General features: G+C 38.4%; 1 pseudogene; it reads right to left on the bottom strand.

Annotated features, from left to right (window-relative positions):
- Positions 1-2924, bottom strand: part of LOC126629906 (sugar transport protein 9-like) — a 39309-nt pseudogene extending 36385 nt beyond the window's left edge.
- Positions 2925-18454: the final 15530 nt, after the last annotated feature.

The raw sequence follows: 18454 nt of genomic DNA, 5'->3' as shown, positions 1-18454 counted from the left end.
AATGCAATACATCAATGACCTTTGCTCCGGTAGGTTCACTCAATGGAAGAGCAACCTCCACAAGCATTATGAGCTATATGACAGTCCGCAGGTCGCTCAAGCAGTTGGGTGCCCTATAGAATTGATGGACCGTCGGGATGAATGGGAGTGGCTCTGCAGTCATTTTCAAGATGAGAAATACCTCATACGTATAATATATATTTCAATAATATATTAATAAAAAAATTTACAATTTTAAATAAAAATTTCATTTTTTCATTCATTTGTTATAAATATCTAAACTAATAGGTTTTTTTAATTCAACAAAAAAATGTGAAGGCAAACTCGATCATTCGGTCGAAGAAGAAACTTCCTCACCGATCCGGCTCACGACGCTTCTCTTATAGGTTAGAGGAGAGACGTAAGGTAACCGTATATTTATTTTAAGTTTTCGATCTTTTTACTCTTTACTACACAATTGGTAATCTATGTTAACACTTTTCAATTTTTTTCAAAGGGGTTAAAGTTTCCTAAAATTAACAGGTTCAAGGAAGTGTACATTCGGCCCAGGGATGAGCTGACGAAGCAGCTTCATGTAAGTTATTTCAATTTTTTAATATTCAATTAGTATTAATATTAATTACATGTATATTCAAATTAATTTGTTTATTTCATTTTTCTAGTCCACCATGGTGGAGAAAGGCCATACCGTTCTGGAGGAGGTGGCTTCCAAGCTTCCCCTAGAGACCTCGATCGAGGAGGTGTTTACCCCTGAGGATGCTAGTTTTCAGATCATGACAGACACACTCAATCAGACCCTTGGTTGTCGACGTGGGAATGCTCATCGGGGGCTTGGGCAAGCCGGCCTTTGGGGCCCGTCTGCCTCATCCTCCAGGCAGAGAACATAAGAGGTCAAAACGTTGACATATGAAGTGGTGGACCTACAGGAGCGGATTACTGCCCAGCAGATTACGGTCCAAAACAATTTGATGAACCAAATTCGTCGCGCACTTTAAATCTTTGGCATTCATTTACCCTACATTGAACCACCTCTAAAAACAACCTCCCAGCCCCCCGATGTCACATGTCACATCCCGGCCCGGGGCGGACCACTTCCCGGGCCCGCTCCACTACCGTAGCACGATATTGTCCGCTTTGGGATCCGACCATGCCCTCACGGTTTTGTTTCTGGGAACTCACGAGCAACTTCCCAGTGGGTCACCCATCCTGGGAGTGCTCTAGCCCCCTTCTCGCTTAACTTCAGAGTTCCGATAGAACCCGAAGCCAGTGAGCTCCCAAAAAGCCTCGTGCTAGGTAGGGATGGGAATATACATTTAAGGATCGCTCCCCTGGGCGATGTGGGATGTTACACCCGACGCAGCAACAACACCATTAGCCGGCTATTGTGACGTCAAGGACTACCTATTTTAGTTTTGTTTTAAATTGTTTTCAAATTTAAAAATCAAATTTATTTTTACATAAAACAATATTAGCAACATTTAAAAGGAAAAAAATTAAATAAATAAAAAATTATATAAAAAATAAAAAACTAATTTTAAAATCTTACTGCGACGGCCTTTATATCCATCACGCAAGAGTTTGTGGGTCGAACATCTACGTCCATCATGCAAGAGTTTGGGGGTCGAACCCCAGTTTCGTTGCTTGGTACTCGTAACGACCACCAATTTCGTCGTGCAATCTTCATTTTGCGCGACAAAGAGCTTTCCTCCGTCACGCAATGCCTGATCTCACAAGCTTTGCGCGACAGAATTTGTGCAATGCTCTCTTGGCCGCCTAATGTTTCCGATGACGGTATTGGCCTTTGCGCTACACTTTCCCCTTCGTCACCCAAGTAGTTATTCTTAGTAGTGTCTACTATATGAAAGTACGAACAAAAGAGAGTTGGGCAAGATTTAACCTTGTCGGGCAAGGTTCAACTTCTTGTTGCCACTTCTCTTTATGTTTACAAGGGTTTAAATACTTTGAAGGATGAAAAGTAAAAGGATTTTACTAGAGGGAATTGATACTACAACACTAAGGGAAGGTAGTAGAGCTTCTAATCTCTACATAAGATGGCTTTCTATAGGGAAATTATAGCTATAAAGGACCTAATCTAGACAAACTTCAGCTTTCTGGGTACGAACTTGTTTGAGAGCAAAGTTTGTATGATTTTGATTGGTTGGCTGAGTGTCCTTGTCTCTGGTGCCTCTCTTAGCTTTTATAGACAATTTGCCCTGCTGTCCCAACTCATCATGCCCTTGAAAAAGTACTTCTTGGCTGGTGGTGAGTTGTTCTCTACTGCCCATCACTTCAATCATAGGCATGTGGCCTATGCCTATGCTGTTTTCAATTTATCTCGGGCCTATCGACTGGGCTCGGGCAAATCTTCATTTTCTTTTGCGCCTTTGGGCCTTCATTATCACAAAGTCCAATGTCAAATATAAACCCAAACAGGATCCAATGAAAAATACAACGCCTGCCACCAACATGGATATTTTCCGGCCAAAGATCCGAGTTATAGATGAAGCAAAGGAGGCCTCGAACGTCACTATGTAAAGGCAAGAGGTGAACAATGTGAGGAGATGGCTGTCAAATTTGCAGTACTGTTATGTTCACCAGACTCATTCTTCATCTTGTGGAACACTGATGGGAAGAACTTGTTCAAGAATGACTCCATTGAAGTAACTTCACCTGCATATATACACCTTTTTTTAAAAAAAAATTCTTTCTTTGTTTAATAATCAGTTTGTTATTAAAAATCAATGTGTGTATGTGAGCGCGTCACGCGTGTACATATTCAAACCTGAGATTCCGTGATCATATCCGAAGAGGAGACCACCGGTGGCAGCTAGCAGACAAGTTAATACCACAAAGTTGGTGACACCTCCTTCATATTTGGTCGTCCCTCCTCTTCCCTCACCAAAAGAAGCTCCTTCTCCTGCCATCAATCAGTCTGCAAAGATACTGAAACCAAAGAGAAATCAAGACACTCCTTTGGTTCCGTAATTACATCAAATTGCTCAACTTAATTTATAAAGACCCAAAAAAATGCAACAAGCTAGCTAGCTCGGTTGTTTTGTTAAGACACATGTAAAAATAATCTTACAACTTCCACATTCGGTAATCAATGTGTGAAACTCTTTCCATCCCTTCTATATGCCATAATTAGGTCTGAATTGTTGAACAATTTGTAATTTCTGCTTGGTTTTTTTGGCCTGAATTGTTGAAGCAGTTTGACAGACACCATGTAATAATAGAGTATGCAAAGACATAATTACTTTCCACCACATCCGACTGATTGACTGTTGTAACTAACGATTCCCAACATATGTATTAGGTTTTGTGTTGTTTTGTTTGGGCATTCCCCCAAATCCACCCCCCCCCCAGCCATCACCGCCGCGACGGCCGCTGCCGCAACTACCGTCACTACCCAGCCCAAAAAAAAGGTATTATATATATACCTACACACACACACAGAGTAAGCTTCAGTTGAGGGGTCCTTCAACTAAACTTCTTTAATGGATCTTATTTACGGCTCACTTCACAATGTATTTGAATGATCTAATCGCTTATCTTTAAGTCTTCCCTCAAAGATTATCACTACCAAAAAATACACAAATTTGAAACTATGTGACGAGTTAATGGTAGTCATTTTGGTATTTCTTTGAAAAACCGTATTCATCCATTTTTTTCATTACAATTGGATGTCTTAATGGTTTTTGTTTTGTTTTTTTTTTTTTTTGTACAAATGATATTTTACACTAAGAGGTGTGGGAGTGGGCTAAGCCTCATAATAGATTAGCAATAATGTCGTTCAAATTTGCCTTTGGCGAGAATTGAGCTTAAGACCTCTCATTTACACATGAACAGAAATACTACTAGACCGTAGTACTAAATGGTGGATGTCTTAATGGTTTTAAATTTGTTCAAATTTATTTAAGGAAGATTTATCGATGATAAATTAAATTAAAGGCAACTTAAATAAGGTATACATATAATATACATATATATATATATAGGCCCTTTATACAAAGGGATTCCCATTTTTTTTTTTTTTAAAAGGGCATTAGGTGTGGGGCCTCCTCCGCATCGAATTTCAATGATCCGAACCGTCTATTTTGTTGGTCTAGATTCATAGATCATTCTTGCAAAAAATCAATTCAATTCAATCCGAAACCATTTGCCTATTTAATTATCAATATCAAATTTCATTGTTTCTTATATAACTAAGTATTTGTTCATTTCTTTGAATCCAATTAGGTGTCTTAAATATTTCCGATTTGGCTAATATTTTGCAAGGATGATCTATGAGGTACAACTTGAAGAATGGACGATTCGGATCATTTAAATTCGATGTGGTGTGGACCCCATAGCTAATCCTCATTTTTATAAAAAAAAATAAGGATCCCTTCCCTTAAAGGCTATATATATATGGACACGCCTTAAGAAAAGGGATTCCCGCATTCCCTATTTTGTGAATGGGGACTACTTGTGGTTGTGGGGCTTGCTCTACATTTTTATAATAAAATTTTAATGTTTCTTAAAACAGTTGGACTTGTTTATGCGCAATTAGATGTCTCAATTATTTAGGCCCAACATTTTGCAATGACTATTAAATGAAGGGCGAGTCTAAGGTGCAAACAAGGATCTAACAACTAAAAATGGACGAGCTGACGAGTAGAACCCGGTCGTTATGACTCGGTGCATTTAGAAAATTTTAAACTTTTTTATTCAGATGGCATGTTTTTGTCTAACGGAGAGAAATGGGGGCAAGCAGGAAATAAGGGTTAGTCATTGCCCATGTTGAAAAGGAAAAAGAGGGGAAGAGAGGCAAACATACGAAGCTGGAGTTTGGATCAGATTTGTTGTGGATCGAAGTTGGGCTGCGGCTGCGACCCGATAATCCCTTAACTTTAAAAAAAAAATTGTTCATTGGGTGTGTTTGTGACGGCAAGGGAAGGGTAGATTAGGGTTTTCTCCACTGGGGAAGAGGGGTAGAGAGAGGGCAGTGTTGAAAGGTGTGTGTGCTCTCAATTTATAGATGATTGAAGTTGTGCTTGGATTGGAGTTGACACAGTTGGTTCATCTACAACCTCAGAAAAAACCCAGATTGTAAAGTTAAGTGTTTGAATAATTGCATAACCTATGTTATATTGCATTTCCATTCAAGTGTGGTTTTTTTTAAACCTGGGATTTGAAACCATAATGGTCGGTGGTTATCAGTGTACTTGGTTGAAATTGTGAAAGTGGATTTTAGATATATAGGTGTAAACGTTGTGCTGGCTTGTGATAAGTTGTGTTGTGCTTGTATAACTTTGTTACAGGTAGACATTGAAGTATAATTTGATTGGGGGTGAGGTAGAAGTAGAAGAAATTGTCATCGACTGGGAGGATGTAGATGCAGGGGATGAATTAGGTGCATGGAGGGTTGAATTTGTGGTACCAAGAGTAAAGGAAGAGTTGAAACCGAAATTGAGAATGGAGTTTGATTAGTTAGATGAAAGGTATAGGTTTCACAACAATTATGCACTTGCAGTGGGGTTTGGGATTCGGGAGCATAGTAGTAGAAAGTCCATTGATGGTGAATGTTGGTTAAGGAAAGAATCTGTTTGTTGCAAACAAAGGAAGAAGAGGGAGGAAGGTAATCCTAAACCTAATAAGAAAGGGAAAGGGGGAGATGTTATAGCTTAGTGCAAGGCGAAACTTGCACTAAATAGGGGAAGTGTTGTGAAAAGTTTGTTGTAATGGTTTTCATTGAAGGACACAATCATCCTATGTCAAGTGCGTCACACTTATTTAGATCACACCATCGAGTTTTGGAGGAAAAGAATGTGATGATTGAACAATGTACGGAGGCCAATATTTTTGTAAGTAAACAAGTGGCTTTGTTGGAGGTGCAAAATGGAGGAATTGAAAATATTGGTTGCACCCCCAAGTTTATGTATAATTCGGAACAGCAATTACGAGCCCATCTAATCGGGCATGATGCCGAAATGTTGGATAAGCATTTTGAGGATGAGAAAGAAAAAAGCAATGATTCATTCTATTTCAAATGAAGATTGATGAAGGTATAACACTTGGGAATTTCTTTTGGGCAGATGCCAAGTCACGATGTCGTTACGGCCTTTTTGGTGATGTGATTGTGTTTGACACCACTTTCAACACTAATGTCTACGGGATGATGTTTGCTCCATTTTTAGGAGTTAATAACCACGGTCAAACCACGATATTCGGTTGTGTATTCTTGAAAAATAAAAAAACTAAGAGCTTTGAGTGGTTGTTTGAAGAAATGCTTAAGCTATGCCGGGTGAGCAGTCAAATGTCATAATTACGGATCAAGATGGAGCCATAGCAAAGGCTATTGGCAGCAAACTACCAACCACATTTCATCAGTATTGCATATGGCATATTAGTAGGAAGTTCAATGACAAGGGTTGGGTTGGAGGTGCTTTCAAGGATTTGCATAATTGCATATGGGATATCGAAAGCAAAGAAGAATTTGAGGCAAGGTGGAAGATGTTGGTAGAACGTGAGTTGGTTGATAAAATGTGGCTTTAGGACATTTATGACTTGTGTGCACAATGGGTTCCGAAATTTGTAAGCACGCTTTTTTTTTTACGGAATGTCGAGCAGTCAACGTGTTGAGAGTAGTCACTCATTTTTCAAGCAATATATGCACAAGAAGTACTCTTTGGTAGAATTGAGCATTCAGTTCAATCAAGCTTTTGGATGGCAACATCAGAAGGAGGTGGTTGGTGACCATAATGATGAAAATCGTGTCCCTCCATTGCAGCTTCGCACGCCAATGGAAGAGCAAATGGCCAAATTGTACATACGGTTTATGTTCGAAAAGTTTCACGTGGAGGAATTGAAGAGTTTGACTTGTTTCTTGAGGGAGCGGTCTGGGCACAGGAATGAGGCATTGTATGGAGTACTTGAGAGGGATGTAGAGGTGACAAAGATGAAAAGGTTGGTGGTTGATACGACCTTAGGTTATGTTAAATGCATCTACAAAGAGATGGAGTTTCGAGGACTTCCGTGTTGGAAATGTGCCCTAAAGCCAATCATATGATGATACTTTATGAACATTTCACATGTTAAACTAATCTAGTTTAATATAAAGGGAAAAGAGTATTGTTTAAAGCCGTCTCATATAAATGTTATATGCTTAAATGATAGGTCCAAGGAATATGTAATTGGGAGAATGTGATCTTAAGAAGTTAGATTCATGAGACCATTCTCTTTCGTATACATGTCCTAAACATTCCTGATCATAGAATTGCCAATTGGGCATTGACGATCTGTTAAGATCAGTACGTGCTATGTCTTCTCTTAAGGAGAGTGACTGGTCTCGAGTCATTAGTGTGACTGACACCAAGGTAAGTACGTAGGTGCTCAATAGAGAATGAGTCCACTGAACGCGATCAAGAAGGAGTTCTCATACTCATGTCACATGAGAACTCATGAGAACTCATGGTAGGGATAATACAAAGTAGTCATTTGACCTAAGGCATCATAGTTGTCTTGTGGTTAGGTCCTTAATCTTTAACTATGTCAAACTCACTCCATCAGAGGGTGTCCATGGCATGGTTGGGGTTAAGCCACTTAGCCATGGAGGCAAGTGAATGCGCAACAAGGGATCTTTAACCTTCGAACTATTTGAGGGAGAGTACTCTATGATATGATTAAGATTCTCTGGCCAGAGTATGAATGAGATTTAGGAAGTCGTTCCAAATCACATTAAAGATAATCATATACGTAAATGAATCACATTGGATAGTAAACATGAATAAACTATCAAACCAAACAATGTGGTCAAGAGTATTGTATTAGAGAAATACCGTATTGCATTGGAATCCTAAACTGAATAGGTTATCCACCTCTTCTGATTAGCTTGGGTAGCCATGACATACTGCTAGGTGTCACTCATGGTTTGTGGAAGCCCTAAAGGTGTATAATCACTAAAGGGAGAATTGAAAGTAAGTTTTAATTCACAATCGATTTGAAGAGTTCTAATCGCCCACTACCTCGCTAAAAGGAACCTAATGGATAGAACACCGTGTAAGGTAATGATTGAAGGATATAATGAAGATGAGTAAGGACAATTAAATAGTTTAATTGTATATGGCAAGGATTAATTAAAAGTTAATTAATCTAGAACGAAAGGTTCGTTTTAGGCCTTAAGTTAGTTTTGGGCTTCAGGACACAAAAGGGTTTTGGTCCACAAGGCACATAAGTTTTAAGTTGTGTGACAACTAAAACAAAATGGGCAATTAACCCACTAAAAATAGGGAGGCCGGCCATTCTTAGAGAGGGAGTGGGTTTTGGACTTATTACAAGTTTACCACTCCATTGAAGGTAGGTATAAATGTGACTTTATAGCCTTTTCTTTATTAGGGTTTTCTTAAGAAAATTGGAGAGAACAAAAGCTCTCCTTTTTCCCTCTAGGAGGCTAGCCACCATGTGGGAATTTACTAGCATCTAATTCTTCCATGGTCACTCATCTTCTTCCTTAACCATCCTTGGTGTCGAAACTTAGAAGTCTCCAACTTTGGGGACTTTTGGAGAACCCAATTCTTCCATCCATATCCAAGAAGACATGGAGCCAAGAAGCAAAGTTCCTCCATCCAATTCCATGGAGACAAGGAGCAAGGTCACAAAGGAAAGAAGGCCCTCACATGGGTGATTAACCTTTGCTAAGCAAAGAGGTGCTTCAAAGGTATAAAGTTTCTCAACTCATTTTGTTTTGAGTTGAGTCTTGGTTCACCATAACTACTAGGTTTTGAATTTAATGGGTTAAGTTTTGTTTTTGAGTGCATACAAGCATGATTCTACCTTTTAATTGTGAATAGCATGCATAGATGTTGCTCAAATCAACTAGTTTTCATAAATATTTTCCTTCACCTTGTTGACACATATTGGCATATTTGAGAATGAAACAAATAGAGCTGCTGCCGAAACGTTACATACTAAAAAGGTGGCTTTAAAACGTTAAATGCAGCATTGTTTTGGACAAGGAAGGGAAAGAAGTAGGCAAACACATTGACAATTCTACCGTGTCCAAAACAACTCAGTTTTCTAAAAAAAAACTTCAGACTTGATTAACAAGGCGGTGATGTCAGAGGAAGGTACCACAGTTCTTTCCCAGACTTTGAAAGCGTTGGATACGAAGCTGAATTGTTTAAGTGGTGGTAACCGCGATCGGTAAAGAAAACAAACTGCAAAGAGGGCTAGGAGTTCCTAACTTAAGGTGCTTAAAGATCTCATTCAAGTTACAAGAAAAGAGGCATCAAAATTGGAGACGCAGGGGTGGGAAGAAGAATTGTCCAAGGCCAGACAGAAGGTCCGCAACATAAATACGGTTTGCTTGACAATATATTTATGGCTGTAATATTTGAAATAACTTTGGATTGATTTATAATTGTTTAGTTCCTGCCAGAGCGAGCCCAAAGAACGTACATAGGCCACATCGAGGCCCGGTCATGGTGATGTTGCAAGGCGAAATGAAGTTGCTGACTCTGAGCCTAATTCAATGCCAACCCAAAGCAGTAACATTGAACTTACGGGTGGTAATTCGGGGGTGCTAGATGATTTTTAAGAATATATGATGAATGACCATTAAATGGGTTGTGAATAATTAAAATTGTGGATATTCATTTTTTAAGCAAGATGTGTTAATTTTGTAGGGGGATGAACTATTATTTACCTATGGCCACAGTTGGTTTTTCAAAGTTTGTGTGGGTGACATTACTGTTGGAATGTGTCATCAACTGCAGTTGACATGTTATGAGATCGTATGAATATTTGTGAATACAGAGGAACATCTATGAAACTTGTAGTTGCAATACGTACTTAAGCTTGGAATCATTATATAGTTACAAAACTCCCTAGAAAATGTAGATAATTAGGATGGGAGGAAATATATAGCAAGGGAGATATGAAGTTAAGCATCTTTGGGTGTGTTGTGAGCCGTCTTCATGTACTTGTGTTCGGTGTACTCACTACCATCTCTGACAATGTCTTCCAATTGGGAGGCCATAATGCAATCCTAATCATATCCAGCCGAACCCGATGAAGTTAGGAATGAAATTTGTCAAACCCATCATAGAAAGCCGAGTCACACTCTTCTTGGAGATGCTTCGTCTGCCATGAATAGATTGACCTACGACGTACATCTTCCTTCTCTTTTTCAACTAGTGCTTCATACTTACACTTTTGGCTATGTATTAGGCGCTTGTACTTTGCTGATTTGCACAACGCCTCGTTCAGCTGTTGCTATAATGCAACCAATGTGTACTCCTTTTCGAGGCACTTTTCATGCCACTCATTGATAGAGCGTGAGTTTGCAAAAAATTTGGCCTTTGATTCTGAAATTTGATCGATTAGATCATTAGAATCACCGTCACTCTCCGACAGAGCCATGACATGTGTGGCTAAACCATGGCTAGTAAATTTTTGTTGCCTTCATTTTATAGATGATCAATTTAGATGTCATTAAATGTCACAGGAAGATATAAATGGATGGAAACAAATTATCTATTTACAACTAGTTCGTTAGCAATACTTCTTCCAATTGCTTACCCTTTTTTGTGTAACTATATTAGGAATGTATCGTGTACAAACCAAGTGTTTTCCAATGACTTGTCCTTGCTTTCCATGTGTAGATGATTAATTTAGATGTCATTAAATGTGAGACCAACAAAAACTGGATGGACTTGACTGATTTGTGATTGCCTATTGTAGGTATATGATGGCTTGTGAACAATGGTGTTCAGGCTGTCAGGAACTAAGTTTGCAACTTCTTGTTCATAAAAAAATCCTTCCAAATCCTAAACCTTTTACTGTAACGACATTAAGAAAGTGTTGTAATGGCATCAAAATGTTGAGTTCGTATACTGTCACTTTTAATAGGGCAAAAAAATTGACCTTTCTATATATGTGTGTGTTTATGAGCATTTATGATGACCATTGTCTGCCCTCACGCAGTCTTGTCACTTTGGTCCTTCAAGTAGCAAAAAATGTTTTTGGAAACACACAAGTGAAACAAAAAATTAGTATTACACAGAAACGTGTGAGCACTCCCACATCCAATGTTGAAGAAAGTGTACAACCATTTGTGTTCCAAAAAACATGTACTCATCCTACTCCCACATCCACTATTGAAGACATTGTACAAACATTTTGTGTTCCAAAAAAAAAAAGTACTCATCCCACTCCCACATCCACTATTGAAGACATTGTACAAACATTTGTGTTCCAAAAAAAACATGTACTCATCCTACTCCCACATCCACTATTGAAGACATTGTACAAACATTTTGTGTTCCAAAAAAAAAAAGTACTCATCCCACTCCCACATCCACTATTGAAGACATTGTACAAACATTTTGTGTTCCAAAAAAAAAAAGTACTCATCCCACTCCCACATCCACTATTGAAGACATTGTACAAACATTTGTGTTCCAAAAAAAACATGTACTCATCCTACTCCCACATCCACTATTGCGGACATTTTACAAACATTTGTGTTCCAAAAAACATGTAGTCATCCCAGCCAGCCCCACAAACTTAAAGAGGTGAAGCATTACCATAACCAAGGACCTCGTGTATGGCTACTTGAAGGATTTTTTGATCATTAGGCATCACAAGTTGGGCATAAAACTTCATAGAATTAACCCCTTTGTGCGCATCATCTTTCTTCCTTATTTCAACTTCCTCCTTAATGTAGGTGGACGCCTTGGAAATCTCTATTGTATAATTTTCATTCAAATGTTTCATGTGGTGGATGTCGGATAGCAACCTAGATGCCTTCATCCTTAAGTCTCGGCCTGGGTTTCAACAGTACTCAACTTTCCACGAATACGCTCCATTTCCCCTTCTAACTCAAGGTGTATACTCTTTCAAAACAAATACACTACATTGAGATATGTCTACCTAATGACACACGCTTGTAAAGACGGGTACCAGCACCTGGCTTCGGATGGGGTCGCTTCTTACCACAGTTTGATTCTTTCATAGGGGGTGCATTTAGGGTGATTGGATGCTGAGATTTGGAGTTTGGTGTAGCCTCAACACAATCATCATTGGGAGTATTAAAGATGATGGGATTTATTTTGGGAGGTGGGGTATTAATTGGAGGAGAAGTTATGGATGTTGGTGTATTTAAGAAGATTTGGGATGGATTTTTAGGTGTTGTTGGTGTATTGATTTAGAATGGAGGCGAATTGGGTGATGTTGCCATGGTTTAGTGTAGTAAATGAAACTGTAGAGCTGAGAGGGGTGGGGTCAATTAAAATAAGTGGAATGCAATTAGGTGGGGGTAAAAGCTGATAACATGGGATTAAAGTCCCATTTTGCGAGTGTGTGCAAAAATTGAGGGATTATGAGGGAAAAGTTCACCTTCATTTTGATTTACCGCCCGAATTTCCCACATAAAATGATGCAGGTGGTGGCCTCAAGGGGATGCCACGTGGCATTGCATGTCTAATAACAACATTGTATAAAAATAAAACCAAATGTACTGTTATGTGAACCAGTTCATCTCTTCCAATCCAAACCATTCATCTATGACAATCCAAACCGTTCATCTCTCGCAATCCACCAAAATATGAAAATTGGACAAAAATAAAGGCCCATAAACCTTAACGGCAATGACCATGAGGGCGTCAACTAAAACTCAAATTAGACAGTTAGTTTTCATGACTCATATTTATGCACGATGGGTTAAGGTTTTCGAGTTCAACCCTTCGTACACATTGATTGGCCCTTGAGTTTAAGAGCGTTTCCAATTTTTTTTTGCACAATTTTGTCGAAAACAATGTCATATCTTAGTTTAATCAGTATTCACAACCGTTGAGTTTGTTCCCCAGCCCAAGATCGGCGTATGAACCCAATCATATCATACTAGATGTCATCTCAACCATCTCCATATTTTTTCATATTTGTGATAAAATTGCACTTGACAAAAATTGTGTTATTACACATCATGAAATGCCACGTGGCGGTCCCATGACGCAACCACGTCCATAATTTTAGGTGCTTGATGAAGACCATGGAAAATCTTAACCGCCCATGTGTTCAATCAAGTGGTTAGGAAGAGGGGTGGGGTGGGGGACTTTGACTTCAACATTTGGCTTTCCCAATAGGGACCAAATTATAAGCCTCCATCTTGATAGGTTGTAGTTTTCTTTTCTGGGTTACAAACGCAGGCTTTAGTGTCATAACCTTTCACAACCCATCATTCGAAAATAACTAAACTGACGGCTTCATCATAAATACCCAAGTTGGAAAACCCAGTGTTGGGAACAAATGCCAATTATTGTAAATGCAAACATAATTGCCATATCTGCACATGTAATGCGACATTTGCTATCATCATTGGTTGTTCATGTGCTTGTGCACGTTACCATATACCTGTATTTATTGGGTCCTCTTATTTGTGCATCACATCACCACACATGCTATCTCTTCATTGAAACCCTTAACTGCAAACTGGAAGTCACTGTTTCACGTTATCAATGGCTTACAACTTTGATAGGAGCATATTTATCCCACTTAGTTAGCTTGTTCTTGTGCATTTGTGTTGTTATTTCTTAGTTAATTATGTATTTTAAGCTATTTTTGTGTGTTTGTAGGTTCAAATAACAAAGTTGGCAACAAAGTGCTATTTGGAGCACTTTGGAGCATTTTTGGGCCAAGATTGGATAGTGTAAGCATGGAGACATGAGGATGGACGTTTTTCAAGATTAGAAGGCTAGAAATCAGCATGTGTGTGTGCAAGTGTGTTGACCTACAACTACAAACACTCATCCACTACACCCATTACATCCGCTCATTACCAAACATCCATCCACTACACCCATTACATCCACTCATTACCAAACACTCATCCACTACACCCATTATATCCACTCATTACCAAACATCCATCCACTACACCCATTACATCCACTCAGTACCAACTATTATTTCCTATAAATGTCGACCTTCACCCTCCATAGCAAGGCAGACATACATAACCTTCCGTCATCTCTTAGAATGCCTTCCCAACGAAGCCTCTCGAGTCACTCAGTGTTCCTTATTCCTTGGGGTACCTTTGCAAACAACTCATCCAAAGAAAAAGTATTTCATATCATGAAGGTTGAAAGCAAGAGTATCTCATATCATGTTTTCTCCCTGTCTTTCTCCTTGTCATTGTTTTCATCTGCGGGACAAGGAGAAAAAGAGCAATCAGCCAACACTTGGTATCAATCTTCCAATCTGGAACTGACTGCCTAGAACCCCTTCCTGATTGCTTACCTAGCCCTGCTCTCGAGTACTCATCTTCAACATCTTATGCTTCCTCTTCGTCTACCACATCTGCCTGGGGAACAGATAAGGGAAGTGAAAATGATAACTCGAAGCATGTGGAGACAATGTGCTAATTCATCCTCAGCTAGGGACAAGGAGAAAGAAAGCAAGAGGTGGGCACTTGGAAAGATTGAAGAAAAAAACAGACCATCACCTCTACCTCGTGCTTGCCTGTCGTGCAAAACAAACAAGCAGAGAAGAATGCAGACTGCATAATCAAATCAACCCAGCAGAAGGAGTTTGATTTGAAACCAAGGAACTTTCGCTCAGAATTCTGAACCAGTTCGAGATCAAAGTTGTGGAAAGACAACAAGATCACCTATCTCCAAAACCAGATTTGCGTTCTTAAACTCTACTCTGTCTGGTTTTTACTTTGCTATACTTGTCATGTTTATTCGTTGTTTGTTTGGTTGCTTGTTTTTGTGTGAGTTTATGCTTGAAACATTGAGGACAATGTTTGATCTAAGTGTGGGGGGTAACCATTGTTTTGCATGAAATTCGTAGGAGTTTATCACCCATTACTTCCAGTGTTGTTCCTTGCTGTTTTAAGTGTTTTTAAGCTGTTTTGGATTGTTTTAGTGTGTTTTGACATAAAAATTCGAAAATCTCATAAAAATTTGAAAAATTGTTTTGAAAAACCCAAAAAGAGTTGTTTTTATGTGTTTGTTTGTGTCTTAGGGTACCTTCCAACACAATGATGAGGATTTGGTTTTTAATTACATGACTGTTAAAGAGAATTATAAACATGGATGAAAATTTGATTTACTCTTTGGTGTATGCTTGGTTGTGGTTTAAATTTATGAATTCACATGCAATCATAAAAGAAAAATCAGTTTTGTAACATGCTTGAAGGAAGGAACTCAAATTAACGCTACAACCTTGTGAGACTTGAGCCTAAAACGTTTATTTGGGGAGTTAATAATCTGTGCATACTTGTTTTCTAAAGTCGTTGCATGATCTCATTATTCTTTGCTTGGTTACTACTTAGAAGGCATTTCATCATTTAGTTCCAAATGCTAGAACTCATGCCCATTTCATTCAAAGTATGCTATTGATTTGCATAACACATATTCAAGATGAAGTTGTGTAGTAACCACCACCAAAGCCAAACTACCGTGTATCCTACTTCATTATATGTTTAAGTTTAACCCCGTTGAGCCTTGTGTAGCCTATGTTCTTTGTTAACCCACATTGTCCTCACCTAGCCTAGATTAGAACCATCCATACCCTTGTTCTTGAAACATAGTAAAGCATGACTCAAAATGAATTCCTTTTTATTAATGTATTGCAGAAAACAAGTGTAGGGGAAGTGATTCTTGTTGTGTGTGTGTGCCAAAGTCCTTAATAAGGCACGGGTAGGAAAGAAAAAGAAAAAGAAAAATTCGTGGAAAATAGAATGAAAAGAAGAAAAGTTGTGAAAAAGAGCTTTAAAGTGTCGTTTGTTGAAGAAAGGGTCCAAAAACATTGAATTCGGCCCTAAGTGTTGCATGAATCTTCCCTTTATATGTAAAAGTTGATTCTGCATTCTAAAGTGAATTCCAAGTGTCTATTTCATTGCTTTGCTTGCTATCGCTTTAAGAACGTTCGTTATTCCTATCATTTCTTTGTTAGCCATTACCCCCAAGCCTTGTTACAACCCTTGACTTCAATCTTGAGTGTTGTGTGTTTCAATTTGTGGAGTTCGAAATTGGTATGAGCATATGGTGTCACTGGTTCTCGCATCTAAGTAGTAGCATACTATTCATGAGATCATATCTAAACATGCTTATTAACTCCAAAAAATTGCTTTCTTTGTTATAACATATGTGAGTACTAGTCTTCCATGTTTACATCAATCTTCTCACATATAACTAGTGTAGGGTGTGTAGTCAGAAAATGTGTGTGAAAATAGAGAGTATCTAGTAAGGAATTGAGGAAATTCTCTAAGGCATGTTACTACATTCAAAATGTTGTTTTAATTAATTAAATGTGAGCTAGTGAATGGTGGTAATGATTAAGTATGCTCGAGGGTAAGGATTGCTTAAATCTATGTAAGTGGTGATCTTTGGCATGTCATGTTTCATTGAAAATCCCCGAGGCAAATGTTGGAAGGTTAGGTTGTGTTTTATTTGTTTTGTTTATTTTGTTTCGTTTTGTTTCTTTTGTTTTGCTCGAGGACTAGCAAAAGCTAAGTGTGGGGGAATTTGATAGGAGCATATTTATGCGACTTAGTTAGCTTGTTCTTGTGCATTTGTGTTGTTATTTCTTAGTTAATTATGTATTTTAAGCTATTTTCGTGTGTTTGTAGGTTCAAATAACAAAGTTGGCAACAAAGTGCTATTTGGAACACTTTGGAGCATTTTTGGGCCAAGATTGGATAGTGCAAGCATGGAGACATGAGGATGGACGTTTTTCAAGATTAGAAGGCTAGAAATCAGCATGTGTGTGTGCAAGTGTGTTGACCTACAACTACAAACACTCATCCACTACACCCATTACATCCACTCATTACCAAACATGCATCCACTACACCCATTACATCCACTCATTACCAAACACTCATCCACTACACCCATTACATCCACTCATTACCAAACACTCATCCACTACACCAAACACTCATCCACTACACCCATTACATCCACTCATTACCAAACACTCATCCATTACATCCACTCATTACCACAACATACACCACTACCACCTTAATTAGATGGTGGTCCTCTCCCTAGCCTATAAATACATCCACCCTTCACCATAACAAAGGGGGGAGAAAAAGATCCATCAAAAGACACTACATTCACATCTCACAACTCCATACACTTACACTTTCATTCCTTGGCCGAGAGAACACAATCCACCCATCCACCCTTCACCATAACTCACTTATATCCATCCACCACCATAATTTAGCACTCATCCATAAAACCACACCTTGTGCCGCAACAAAGAGAAGAATGAGGACCCTTGGACGTGCTTGCCATTGAAGTTGGATTGTTGGAGCATTTTTAGGTGTTTTCATTCTTTGTTTTCAATATCTAAATTTGTTTATCTTTGCTTTGTGAGTATGAGGAGCTAAACCCCCCTTAGCTAGGGGGGAATTCAAAGCCATGAACATACTTGCAATATGAATTGCTTACCTTCAGTGGTGATTTCATAAGTTGAGAATTCAATTTGTTTAACTGCTTGATTGATAACTTATTCGTGTATGTTTATTAAGAGTGCACACTTAGTTTGCATGCATGAATTTGATGCTAGAGTATAAGGGAGTTTCACCTAATAGTTACAAACTTATATTCACAAGTAGTGGAGGTCGCTTATAAACGATCGCGTTAAATGAATTCTTGGCAGGAGTTTCATGCTCATCATAGTAACGAATGCCTCATCAATACTTATAGTTTTCATAATGCTTAATGATCTTTGTGTTGTTCACATAAAGGACTTTTGAAGAATGCTTGAATTGTTGTATGCGTTTTCCCATCCAATTCAATAACTTAAGTAGAACTTGAAGGTTAATTTAAGCGGACTTAATTAACCTGGGGTGTTAAGTTTCATGATTTATCGAAAGAACAACTGAAAATTGGTTTATGTGCAAGTGTGTCATGTGTGGAGAAGAACCCTCTAGCTAGCTCATCATCCATAGTTTACCCAAATTCGTCCAAAATCTGTTTTAGTTTACAATCTGTTTGTTTTGTTTTCAAATTCGTCAAAATCAAATCCCCCTTTACTTTAAAGTGTTTATTAGTCAAAATCTGTTTTGATTTGTGTTTTTAAGTGTCTTGAGTCAAGTTAGAACCTAATTTCGTCCAAAACCATCCCTAGAGTCAGTTTAGAGTCTAATTCATTGTTTTAAGCTGTTTTGAGTCTTTTAAACTAGTTTTGAGTCTTTTTAGTTTGTATTGCATCTTTTGAGTCTAGTTTGGTGTTTTAAACTTAATTTTATGTTTTTAAGTCAGTTTAGAGGTTATTAGCAAGCCCTCCTAATCCTCGGTCCAAAACGATCCCTACTTACATTCTTTACTACAATTGATACAAGAGGGTTTAATTTGTGTGTTAAGTGATTTTCGCATCAAACTTCCAACTTGATTCAACTTCCTCCTGCCCTAGGAGATTAATCTCCATGAGCAAGCTTCCTGACTGGGCGAAC

The sequence above is a fragment of the Malus sylvestris genome, chromosome 1 (genome assembly GCF_916048215.2).
Source record: "Malus sylvestris chromosome 1, drMalSylv7.2, whole genome shotgun sequence".
Taxonomy (NCBI): Eukaryota; Viridiplantae; Streptophyta; class Magnoliopsida; order Rosales; family Rosaceae; genus Malus; species Malus sylvestris.
Note: the sequence above shows the minus strand (reverse complement) of the source record. Positions and strands in the feature narration are given on the sequence as shown.